We start from the raw sequence: 13,038 nt of genomic DNA on the forward strand, positions 1-13,038 counted from the left end.
GAGAGTCTAACTGGTTAAACCATTTTCCCCATGGGGAGGTAATTTTTGCACAGTTTTTAGGTGGCTATGGTCTCAGACATTGCTTCAAACAATCTAACCTACTTAAACATTCTCTTGAGGTCAGCTAGAGAAGAAACATTTTGCTAATCTTTTTCTAACAAATGCCTTTAAAGAAAGCAAAGGAAGATTGTGTGAAACAGAAAATGATTTTTTATTTGCTGCTTTTACTTTTTGCCATGTTCAAGGTCAAAGAGTCTTACAAAAGCCTTTCATTTTGGACAGTGGGAATGATGTCTCAAATATCAAACTGGATGATGGGAGAATCAGAAGGGTGAAGAAGAGGGACAGGGTGACTTGCTGGTCAGCCCATCAGGAACAAGTATGATTTGAAAAGTGAATCTGAAAGAAAAGGGTGTTTTTTTCTTTCTTCTCTGTCATTCTTTTTCATGTGTGGTTTTAGAAGGGAGACCCACAGACACACTTCCATTTGTAACCTAAGAGAAATGAGACTCAGGTATCAAAATGACTTTATGACAATGGAAAGCGTGGGCATGTCTATGAAGTGATTATACTTTGCAGGTCTTTTTCCCCTTTGGGAAAGAAATACTCACTCAGGAAATGAATGTTGGAGAATCAGAAAACTAAGTATCAGAGTAATGAAATACTAAAATAAAAACAGATAAAATAGCTTCTTATCCATTGTGTTCAAAGTGAATCAGCTCTGGTGCATCAGCACAGGCTCTGCACCCAGACGCAAATCACCTGACAAGAACATAGACAAGATGCAGACTGATGGATGCACTGGGAACATAGTCAACCTTGTGGAGTCTGATACCATCAAACCACTAATCCTTCTCTTAGAAATAAACAGTGTCACTCAGGAAAGAACCCCTAAGTACAAAAATAATATCTGTAGTAAATGTTGCTGAAACCTGCATTTCTCTTGCATTTTTTACTTCCAAAGCAATTTTATATGAGTTTTATATTTACCTTCCAGTGGCGAACAGAGCAGATATTGAAGTCTCCATTTCAGAGCTGCAGAAACCAAGACCCAAGACGAGAGTACTTGTCCAAAGTCAGACCGTTAAGTAACAGATCTAAAACTACAGCTTTCGACTTTAAACTTTGTGTCTTCTCCTGTGCTTCCTGACTGAAATAAGCTCAGCAGCTTTCCTCGGCCACAGCCTTCCACCATGATGTTCTGCCTCACCTCAGGCCCAGGGCAATGTGGCTGAACACAGGCTGAACCTCTAAAACCAATTAACAATGGGGTAAACTGATGCAGCGTTATTGGAAAACACATGTGAAATAAAAGCTAATGGCTGCACTCCCACCCTCTAAGAATATCAGAGAGAAAGGCAGACCAAGTCACAAGCACCTGGGGTGACAGCAATAGCAATAGCAATAGCAGTCAGCCGAAGAACCTGGTCCATGTACCTGGTCCAACCTGGTTGCTCAAGAAAATGGCAGTGGATTAATGATGGAATTTTAAAAAATCAGAGGACCAAATATTCCTGAGCAATAAATAAAAGAATTGCTGAAGATACAAAGATGTTGCTCTTATCTTCAAGGATGGAGTGATGGAATTAGCAAGCAAGATAGAAACATGAAAATATGTCCATAGAGCTGCAAACAGAATAGAATCTTTAAAATGAAGACTTCTGGGGAGATCCCTGGGGGTAGATTAACAGCTTCCTACTCCCCCAGTGCTTATGTGAGTACAAATAAAATCACAGTGAAATCATAAAAAAAATAAAACCAAAACTTTGTGTCCTCTGCTCTCAACATGGCATTGTGATTGAGAATGAATCTATGAGACAACACAGAGTTGTATCCTTGATCCTAAATGTGCAAATGTCCTTGGCGTGGCTTTCAACACTCTGGGTATCTGTTTTTCCCCTTGCGGTGTTCAGAAACCTTGTTCTCACATCCACTGGTTGGATTTTCAAATGCTTCTCACTTTCTATTGCAATTATTCATTTCCAGTTTGGTAATGTCTTTTCTCAGATACTTGCTTAGGTTGCAAGTTCAAAGTCAAAGAAACTAATGAGAAGGAAAGGTGTCTGTTCTACATCTATTCTGGGAAAGCAAAAGACAAAGACAGTAAAACCTGGAAGACATGCTTCTGCCCCAAACCTGCACTAACTGAAGAGGGTCTCAGTGTATGGAGAATGTTCCTCTGATTAGCAACACTGCCTGAACTTTTTACAGCTACAAATGAACTTGAGCCTGGAATTTAAAGTTTAAAGCCTTACCTACTGCACAACTTTGTGAATATTACTCACTGCACAAAGCTCACATTTAAAATTGTGTGTGTGAATCCACAACCACAAGACCAGAGTGTCTAAGATGAGGCTCCAGTTTCTTTGTTTCTCTGAGACCAGAACAAGCTGCTCTGCTGGTTTCACTGTGTCTCAATTGAAATTCAAGAATGAAAAGCAAATGTGGTAGCTAGAACATATGCTTCAGATTCCCTGAGTAGGGATGGGAGTGGGGGTTGTGGTGGGTGAGCTGTTGTTTACACTTAGGTCCTATGCAGTTAATATTTTCTTAGAAACTGCTGTCACACATTGCAAAGCGCTATTATAACTATCAGTGACTTTTTGTTAAAAAAAAAGTGGAAATTTTAAAAAATCAGAATATTATATAAAATGTCCGGTATCATTGATTCAACAAATTCAATGGTGCCTTCCAAAAGCTGCTGTCTAAAGCACAACTCAAAACAATTACCCAAGTTTGTGTGAAAGACTACTATCTTTGTGAGTTCACACACAAATTCCTTGGGACAGTGTATAAGGAGCAGCTGTCACCTCAGCATTTAGCTCCAGCCTCAATAAATGCATCTTCAAAGACAGTCTGACTCAATGCCATGAAAACCTAAGGAGAATAAAATCTTTGTGATGTGGAAACAGATGTCCTTAACATTTTTCAGCATGTGACATCATCTTCTGCTGTGGCAGAAAGTGACTTTTCTACATTTAAAAATAATTTGCACCTGAATTTAAAGGCCAGATCCAAACTAGTTGTCATTATCATTCCATTCAAATGACTCCAAGGAAAGCCCATGCTTCTTCAGAATTTCCTTTTGTTCCTACTGTGCAGCATATATCAACTTTTGGTAATTAAAAGCTATTCCTAGCCAAAGCAGAATAACCTTTTATATTACTAGCTTTTGCTCCTTTCTAAGCAGAAGAAATATTTTGCCAACACATCACATTTCAGCTTTGCAAAACCAAGCATTAATGAGAAGTCAATGCAAGACACACGTCTCCAGCACCCACCACCAGGTGTGCTCCCCACCATCAGACGGTCAGTTCACAAAGCATCCACCTGCATGTACAGCTGCATCAAGAATGCTACAGTGGAGACAAGACAGCAGAGCCAGCCAGCAGGTGCTAAAGGCCTAAGCCACCAGGCAAATGGTAGCAACTGCAGCATACTTAAAAGTTAAGAAGCAAGTCTACATCCTATCAAGGGAAATAACTTGAAGCTGATATCAACTGCCTTTCCAAGCAGGGCTTTAGGATCACTCACAAATCTCAGAGGTCGTCAGTTATCAGATTATTTAACTGGTGTTACCAGGTCAAAAGATCAACCCTCTAGGTCTCCTTTGAGTATGTATAAGTCACACCATTTACTGCCTGTAACATAGCACAATGGTGTGTTCCCACTTGCTAGTGGAGAACACAGAACCCCTTTTCAACTTCCTCTTAGTTGTTTCAGGGAGTTCCCAGGGTCTTCATGAAGTATTGCCAATGACTGGAATATTCCCCCCTCTCTGCAGGAACCTGCCCGGCTGATATTTTCAGTGACTGCCTTCATTCCATATCATGATCAGTGACAGGCGGTTCCTCGTGTCTTCCTAGGCCCCCACCTGCCAGTACGCTCCCAAGTTGCCACTTGCTCAGGACAGTCCCTCTCATGGGGGACTGCTGACAGCCCTGATGTGCTGAATCTTCAGAATGCCAAAGTGACATTCCTCTCAGGCCAACAGATTCCATGTACAAATAATGGGAATGGCGCTTACCTTTTGAAGTGACGTTTTATTAGGAGTAAGGAAATCTTTAAGAAGACCTATTAGACAACAACTTATCCTGTTATCAGCTTATTTATCTCATGCTCTGTCACTTCCTCGTTCACTCTTCTCCTTCTCCATTCCATTACTATATTAATATCTAAACACAATTCTCATACATAGATAAAGGCACTTTTCATTATTAGTTTCTTAAAAAACAAAGTGATACAATGTTTTCTGAAACATCTTACTTTTCTCGATTATGCAATGGCATGTTCTGGACGCTTTTAGAGATTCAATTTAGTCCATCCTTCTTTGGATGCACCACAGTTTATTCTCACATTCCCTCACTGACATGCCTTCACCCTGCTTCTGGTTTATCACTATTATGAGTCATGCTCAAATACACTTTTCTATATATTCTTTTCTTTGGGGATGGGGGGACTGGGGATTGATCCCAGGGGTGCTTTACCACTGAGCTACATTCTCAGTCCTTTTAATTTTTTATGTTGAGACAGGGTCTTACTAAGTTGCTAAGGTCTCATAAGATACTGAGGCCAACCTCAAACCTGAGATTCTTCTGCCTCAGCCTCCTGAGTAGTCAAGGATGACAGACATGTGCCCCTGTGTCGAGCTCTTCCCATTTTTCCTTAAATCTTGGTGCTCTATGAGGTTGGTAACCAGGAGTATACATCAGAATGATACTTGTTATTTTAAGAGATACTACTACACTATTTTCTACAAGATGCAAAAATTTATATTCAATCAGTAACATATGACAGTATACTTTTCCTCATAACTGTCCTGCAACGGATCTTTAAAATTTTAGCCAGTCTTATAAAAAACTTGGTAATTCCATTGCTATTCTAATGGTGTGTTCTCATGAAAAGGCAATTGGAACATTTTCCATGCCTCTTATTTTTCTGAATTGAATTCATTTTTCTCAAGACCATCTTTTCAAATCCTTTGCTGGATCTTTTGACCATTTTTCTCCAAAGTAGAACTTTTTCTATTTTACAGGGATTAACCCCACCAATTTGAATATTTCAAATAATATTCCATATCTACTTTTTTCCTTTTGTATGCCATATATTCCCATAAAAATGTTTAGATTACTGTGGGGAACCATTTATGACCAGCGATTATAACCAGGCTTGGTGAGCTGTCAGACAAGAGATTTGGCTTTCAGGAACTGGCAATCACTGAGTGATTATTCCAGATTGCCTGAAGTATGTGATATCCATGCAGTGGCTCACTACTGGGAATAGGCTGGTCCTGCTGGGATAACCCACTAAAGCAAATGGCTTCCTTAACTCCACCCCATCCTGTTTCTCACAGAAAAGCTTCTCCTGGCCCCCCTTTACCTGTATAACTATAAATAAAGGGAAGGTGGGCACCTCCATTGTTGTTAGAAGCCAGATCTTAACATGGCTCAATCTGTCATGTCTCCTTTGATTGAAAAAGATAATTGTCTCCTGTGGTTACTTTATTAAGTAAGTTTCTTAGTGATTAATCTACAGCCAACTCATCCCTCTGACAGAAACCCTTTCCCTCACCCACGCTGGATGTGGAAGAAACCCTATAGATTACCATAGAGTCATAAATTATCATAGACGTCTTTTTGGACTGCCATTCTTCAGAAAATTTTCCCTGCTCCTCACCCCTGGATTATGCAGATAATTATACAAAAAACTCCCAGATTATTAATCAGATTATTTTCTGGACATTTTAATGTAATTTAGCATTCTCACACTTAATTAAGCCACCTGGAGCGTACTTCCATACATGGAATATGATGTAACTGTACTATTATTTTTCCAGATGAACAGTTATTTCACCTGCACTGTTTTCTTAAATAATCCATTCTTTGCCTGCTGAGTTAAAATTATCTAAAGCAAAGCTAATCATCAAGTATTCTGGAATCAGCTTCTGGATTCTATATTCTACCTTTTATTTATTTTTCCATTCTTGCCATAATACTGTACACAATTAATTGCTGTAGTTTTATGTTATGTTTTGATGCCTGATCAGCTAAGTATTATTATTAAAATATATAATATATATGCACACACATGTGCATGTGTGTGTATGTATATACATCTGTTGACTCTTCTTGGATATGACCTTTTTCCTCCCATAAACTTTAAGGAAATTTTATCCCCAATATTCCTTTGTCCCATAAAAATAACTTTTGAGTTTTTTTTAAATTACATTAAATAGGGAATGCTGGCCCAAGTTCTCACTGAGCTGTGCCTCCACTCAACATCCACTCCCTCAGGAAATGTGGGTTAGGTTATGCTTCTCTACTGGGGGTGATTAGTAGTAATGAAGTTGCCCACCTTCAGAAACAGAGTAGCAAGTGGCCCTTACCCAACGATTTCTATTTAATTGAAAGAAGGTGATTTTAATTCCACCTATTGCAATGTCAGATGAGGTTAAACAATTTTTCTGAAACTTTCACATTTGTGTACAGTCACGGGTGAGAGCACTAAGGCTCAGATCTGCTGAGACAACAGCTCTGTGGATCCCCAGGGAATAAAATAAGAATGAGGCTACTTCAGAGTCAAGCATCTGATAATTCAGGCCTTTGCCCAAAGGTAAAAGATTTTATTTATTGATTTATCTATGAAAAGAAATCATTTTTAATTTTAAAAATGTAGAAATTAAAAATAATTATATGTATTTGTGCTGTGTCATGTGATGTTTTGATGAATGTTTTATATTATGCAATGACTAAATCAACCTAGTTAATAAATCCATCTCCTCAGACAATTGTGTTTTTATGGCTAGAGCATTTAAAAATTTACTCTTTTAGTGATTCTGAAATATGTAATGCATTGTTATTAGTTATAGTCACCCTTATGGGCAAGAGAGCCTGATGCTTATTTCTCCTTTCTAACTGAAACTTTGAGCCAATTCATCAGGATCTCCCCCTTCACTACCCACTCCAACCGGTGGAAAGCACCACTGTGCTCTCTAGTTCTTTGCATTCGACTTCTTTATGTCCCACACCTATTACAGCATGTAATATTTGTCTTTCTGTGTCTGGCCTCTTTCATTTAGCATGATGTCTTCCAGATTCACCCATGGTGCCCAAAATGGCAGAATTTCCTTCTTTTTTGACTGAATAAGATTCCACTGTGTACATATCTCATATTTTCATTCATCTGTCCATGGACACTCAAGTTGGTTCCATTTCTTACTATGGGGAATAATGCGGCCATGAATATAGGAATGCAAATATCTCTTCGACATTCTGATTTTAACTTCTCTGGATATATTCCTAAAAGTGGGATGGGCTGGCTAATATGCTACTTCCATTTTAATTTTCTGAGGAACTTGCTTACTATTTCCCATAAAGACTGTACCAATTTACATCTCACCAGTAGTTCAATTTTCCTCTACCTCCTCACCTACCTTTTATCTTTTGTCTATCTGGTAATAACCATTCCAGTAAGTGTGAGGTTATCTCACTGTAGTTTACATTTGTATTTCCCTGATGATTAGTGATGATGAGCAGTTTTTCATATACTCATTGGACATTTCAATCTTCTTTTGAGAACGTTCAGACCTTTTGCCTATTTTTTAAAGCTAGGTTGTTTTCTTATTATTGAGTTGTTTCTGTTCCTTATGCATTTTGTATATCAGCGCCTTATCAGATATACAGAGTGCAAATAATTTTTCTGCGTGTTGTGTTTTCACTACACTGATTGCTTCCTTTGCTGTGCAGAAGCTTCTGTGTAGTTTGATGCAACCCCATTAGTTTATTTTTGCTTTTGTTGCTTGTGCTTTGGGGGTCATATCCAAGAAATACTTGCTCAGACCAATATCACAGGGACTTCTCCTTATGTATTCTGTTAGTGGTTTTATAATGTTATGGCCAAAAGATTTTTTAAAAAATTCATGATTAAATTAATTATATTATTATACCATCAAATAGCAGTCTTTCACCAAGCAAACATCATTATTTATTGTAGAAAGAGAGGAGGGATCAATAAATACCTTTTTCTTCTCTTTTGAGAGTCCAAAAAAAAAAAAAAAACAACAAAAAAAGAAAACAACAAACAAAAACCCTCTGAAGAAATGTAGAATCTAAAACTTCTGATCAATGAAATATACCAGCGTAGGAAATGATTAGGCAAGTCAAAGTCTGAAAACAAACTTGTAATACATATATTCAAAAAAAGCACTCTTATGATAGACAAAAAACTCTTAGAAATCAAAATAAAAAGAAAATTACTTTGTTAGACAAAAGATTTGATTAAAAAAAAAATAGATGACTGCCCAATGTGCATTAAGAAAGATACTAAGCATAATTAGTCATCAGAAAAATGCAAATCCAAAGCACAATGAGATACTGCTGTAAGTTCACTAGAAAAGCTAACTGCAAATGATTGGCAATTTCATGTGCAGCAAGCAACTGTAGCTCTCATACATTACCATGAGTAGGAGTATAAAATCATACGACAACTTTGAAAAATACTTTGACAGTTTTTAGGAACATTAAACATGAATCTCCCCTATAATCTAACAATTATACTCCTGAGTTTTTACCCAAAAGAATAAAAGCACTTATCCAAACAAATATTTGTGCACAAATGTTTATAGATGCTTCATTCATCATTATCAAAAAGCAGAAGCAATCTGAATGTCTTTGAATAAAAACGTAAACAAATTGTGGCATATCACTAGAACAGAATGCCAGCTAGTGATAAAGAGGAATGGGCTACTGATTCATGCAACAAATGAATAAATCAAAACAACCAGTGGAGCAAAAGACACTGGCCACAGGGAGTGTGTGTACTTCGTGATTTCATTCATGCAAATATCCACGAGGAGCAAAATGTGTCCATAGGAAAGTGGTTGCTTCAAGTTGAATGGGGTGGAGGGAACTTCTGGAAGAAACAAAACGTCTACCTGGGCATGTGTGACAGTCAAACTCATCAAACTGAACACTGGATCTCTCTCTCTGTTATTCTATGCAAATTATGCCTCAATAAAAAAAAATACCTTTGTAAATCTATACTACTTTTTAGGAGGTAGAAAGGAAGTGGACTTACTCAAATGTCACCAAGTAACATTTAAGAAATCTGAGCTCCTTCCACATGGAATCTATAACTCCCATCACAAATCATGGGACAACAGAGACAGGAGCATTCCAGAAGGCAAAGTCGGGGCACATGACCAAGCTCAGAGACCACACAGAACACAGAGAAGGAACAAACAAAGCCAAGGAGAGGAAAGCAAATTTGAGCCATGAACTCAGACATTTCATAATATTATCAGTCATTTTTCTCATCAATTGGAGTTGGCCACTTCATCATAAAATTTATTTGAACATCTGCAATTAGTTTTACATACTTAAGAGCTTAGAAATTTAGGGTATGGTTCTTTTTCCCTACACTCGAATACTGACTTTTTGTTCCCCTCAATCGATTATTAAACTCCAAATGAAGGGAGTGTTTTCAAAATATCAGCTGAAGTAAAGGTGCTGTACCATGGGGTGAAAGAGAAGGGAGACCTGTCAAGGATGTATGTGCCATCACATAGGCTGGAAAAAATACGGGATCTCTGAGAAATATCTCAGAATATCAGTTTTTTTAATCTCGACAATGGGCATAACAACACTTCCCTCAAAAGAGTGACATGGGGGTTAGAGAGGACCTGCATCACCTATTAAACATAGCATTCAGTATGTACTTAGTGATTGGAAATCTCAATTTCTTTTTCCTTACCCACCGCTTCCTGTCTTGCAGATCAAGAGGAAGGCCAACCAGCAGAATTTAAGCCTCAACAAGTATAGTTAAGACTGAAAGTTCTTCAGAAGTCAGTTTAGATCAACAAGTGAAGTCAAATTATTCTAAACACAAAATTCTCTTATTTTCCCTAGAAGAAATGAATACAGCAAACTTGACACTTCTGTCTAGGAAATTATATTATGACCAGACTGCCTTGGGCATATAACACACATAATTCAATAAATTTACATCCAATCTTGATAAAGTCACTTTTTCTAGAAGATTCTAATGGGGGTTGCTAGTAATTGGTAGTGTATATGCTCACCTGAGAAATGTTTAGTGTCTACTAGAGTCTAGATTCTCTCCTGTAAATTAATGAGGCTAGAGCAAACATTTATTTACCCCCAGAGTAGAAAGAACAGGGTCAATGTGCACTTCTGCAAAATAGAGTAAAATTTCAAATTTTGACCATGAGCAAAAACGACTTTGTAACCTAATCATATGTTTGCAGTTTTGAGGGCTGGCTGTCCTCAGTGGGGTTCTGAAAGAGCCTTGTCCTACCTTCCAAAACACCTACTCATTTGGGAGGAAGAGGGAAAAAGGCAAATTTTAATAATGTTATTCTTTGCTTCTGAAGTTCCTCCTTGTTCTGAAGTTTCCACTGTGCCATATGAAAGCCTCAGATTCTCAGCCTGACTCCTTAAGACTGTAAATAGTGTTTTCAAAACACTTTTGTCCATGTTTTAGTTTCAGGATATTTGAAGGGGGACATACAATTGGTAAATATCCGTAAGACATCAATTTCACTGAAAGAACTTGGGCTTTCATTTCCCAGCCATGGGCTTCAATTTCAGGCTTTAAAGTCCCCACCAAGCAGCTGGATATTAGAACAGCCCATCCTGCAAAAAACGGATTCCCTCATAATGAGGAAAATAATCAAAATGTCACTGGAATCCTAATAAGGATGCTAATAGCTCCTATAACCCCACTCACCCCCATCTGCCAAGCCTTACCCATCCATCTGCCTCATTGAGAGCAAAGAATGGAAAGAAGAAGGATAGAGGAGGAGGAAAGGAAAGGCATTCTAAATCAACAGTTAGGCTCTTCTCATTTGCTATGATGATTAATTGCATTTCTACTAAAGTCACCAAGATAATCAATCTAGGTCTGGATTTGTAGAAGAGTACAAGAACAACAAACAGCAAAGTAGTAGCTCTATCAAGGACACAGAGAAAAGGTCATTATTTTTCTTTTAAAATATCTAAGACTAGAATGTATGTAAGTGAATTTGAAAGGGCAGAGTAACATATTTATTTGACTAGTTAATCCCAAGTAATCATAAGGTCAATAGGAAAACACAAGCAACTTAGTCACTAGACTTAACGAATTAGCAATCAAGTGGTAGAGAAGATCTATTTGTTATGGGTCAGTCTAGCATGAGTGATGATTTGCTAGAACGAGCCAGTTAAACAACATTTAAAGACATGCATGTAACATTACGTTTCCAAAACATATAAATATTCAGAGTCTCATTTCTTGTACCTTAAAAGTATTTTGCTAGTCAGGTATTTGGGTTTTTAAGTGCTTACAATTAATAGCTGCATTTTAAATCCCTTGTTTCCTCTCCCCACCACCCACCTCCAAGGAAAAAGTAAGAAATGAGAAAAAAATGCTAGGAAAAAGACAAGCAGCCCACAGGGACTATTAGCATATCAATGAACTGTGTTTCTATTTACACTTCCATCACTGGTGCTAACTGTTAGCTATTTTAAGGAAGAGGTTATGCCTTAATTAACAGCACTTGGTAAATGAAAGCCAGCTGCATTTCTTAAGTATGTTCAAATTTCAAAAATTTTATTTCACAGCAGGGATTCCAGTTCATCCAATACTTTCATGTGATAACACTTCTGATGAAGGAAAAAAGTCTTTATAAGACCCCAAATAATTAGTTTCCAGAACCGGAGTCAACAAAAAGCATAATTAATGAGTCAGCAAATTGTTTATCTCTAAAGCATTAATATACATGCACATTTTGAAATGAAGGGACTTGAAGGGAATACATAGCTTCAGTATTTAATACTTCTAGCATGGACATTTCTAAATCCTTACCAAAACCAAATGTAATATCATCAGCTGGGTAGCATGGTGTTCCTATAATTCTGGCCCTTCCACATTCTCTGTCCTGCCTGTACCCTGGAGCTGATGAAGGATCGCACTTAACCATGAGCTTTGCAGAACATAAAACCCTGTCGTTTCTGCTTGCTTTCCCTTTCCTCCTGGCCATTTCCTGCATATTCCTCCTCTGCACATTTTATCACCTGTTCTGAGGACCCAGATCTCCCTTCTCCCCAACATCATGATTTTTTCTTTCTCTCCCTTTCTCTCTTCTCTAATTGGAGGTTTCAAAACTGGCCATGCATGGGGGCTTTGTGCAAATTCTGTCACATTTTGTCCAGAGTACCAATTATAGTTGACCACTTTTCCACATTTATTTCAGAAATCGAGAAGAAAAGACAAAGCTCCCAAGCAAATATTTTTTCAATTGTGGTTTTGACCCAAATTCTTACCTCTTTTTTCAAAGATGTCAGAAACAATAAATGTGGACCACTTGAGACCAACTTAGTAAACACAGGAACAGACTTTGGTGGATGGGCCCTTGTTAGATTTTTACTATTCAGGAGGGACTATGTGCCAGCAGCCCAACAGCAGTACCAACAGCAGTGGCAGCGACAGTGTCCTATGCAGCTTGTACATATGAACTTGTTTCACCTGTGTGGTTGTCCCACAAGGTGAATATTATAAAAGAAGAAGCAGAGGCACTGGAAATGAACTCTCCCAGAGTCACAGAGCTAGTTAAGTGACATAAAACCACACGGTGTCACTGCAAAACCTGCCCTCTTAAAAACTCCACCAGATGATCATGTCTCTCTTCACTCGATGTCCACATGGTATACTGAAATGGAAATCTGTTCTACCATTTTGAAGAAGTCATCGTCTCTGGGGCTAAAATGAGTTGAAATCCCTTAGGTAAAGATTACTAAGTATCCCCAGCATTGTACAGAATGTAAGTTCCTTCTACCTGTGTTATATACCTACCAGTGAAGAATGGAAAGAAGAGTAAAAGTCATCATGAGATGAGTAGAAATGTCCAAGTATGGGCAGTTTTAAATCAAATTTTCCCTGAATGAGGCACTGTGTTCTACAGGCTCAGCAGCATCCCTCAGCTTCAAATAGAACCCTCCTGGAACCTACCAGCCCCCCTGCCATCAAAACCTTGCTTGTCTC

The 13,038-nt window shown here is 38.1% G+C and overlaps 1 protein-coding gene across 8 annotated transcripts in view; it reads right to left on the reverse strand.

The window, feature by feature from the left end:
• The window catches only part of INPP4B (inositol polyphosphate-4-phosphatase type II B), a 781,666-nt gene that overhangs the window by 324,758 nt on the left and 443,870 nt on the right, over positions 1–13,038 (reverse strand). The gene's annotated exons all lie outside the window — the stretch shown is intronic.

The sequence above is a fragment of the Sciurus vulgaris genome (assembly GCF_902686455.1).
Source record: "Sciurus vulgaris genome assembly, chromosome: 9".
NCBI lineage: Eukaryota > Metazoa > Chordata > Mammalia > Rodentia > Sciuridae > Sciurus > Sciurus vulgaris.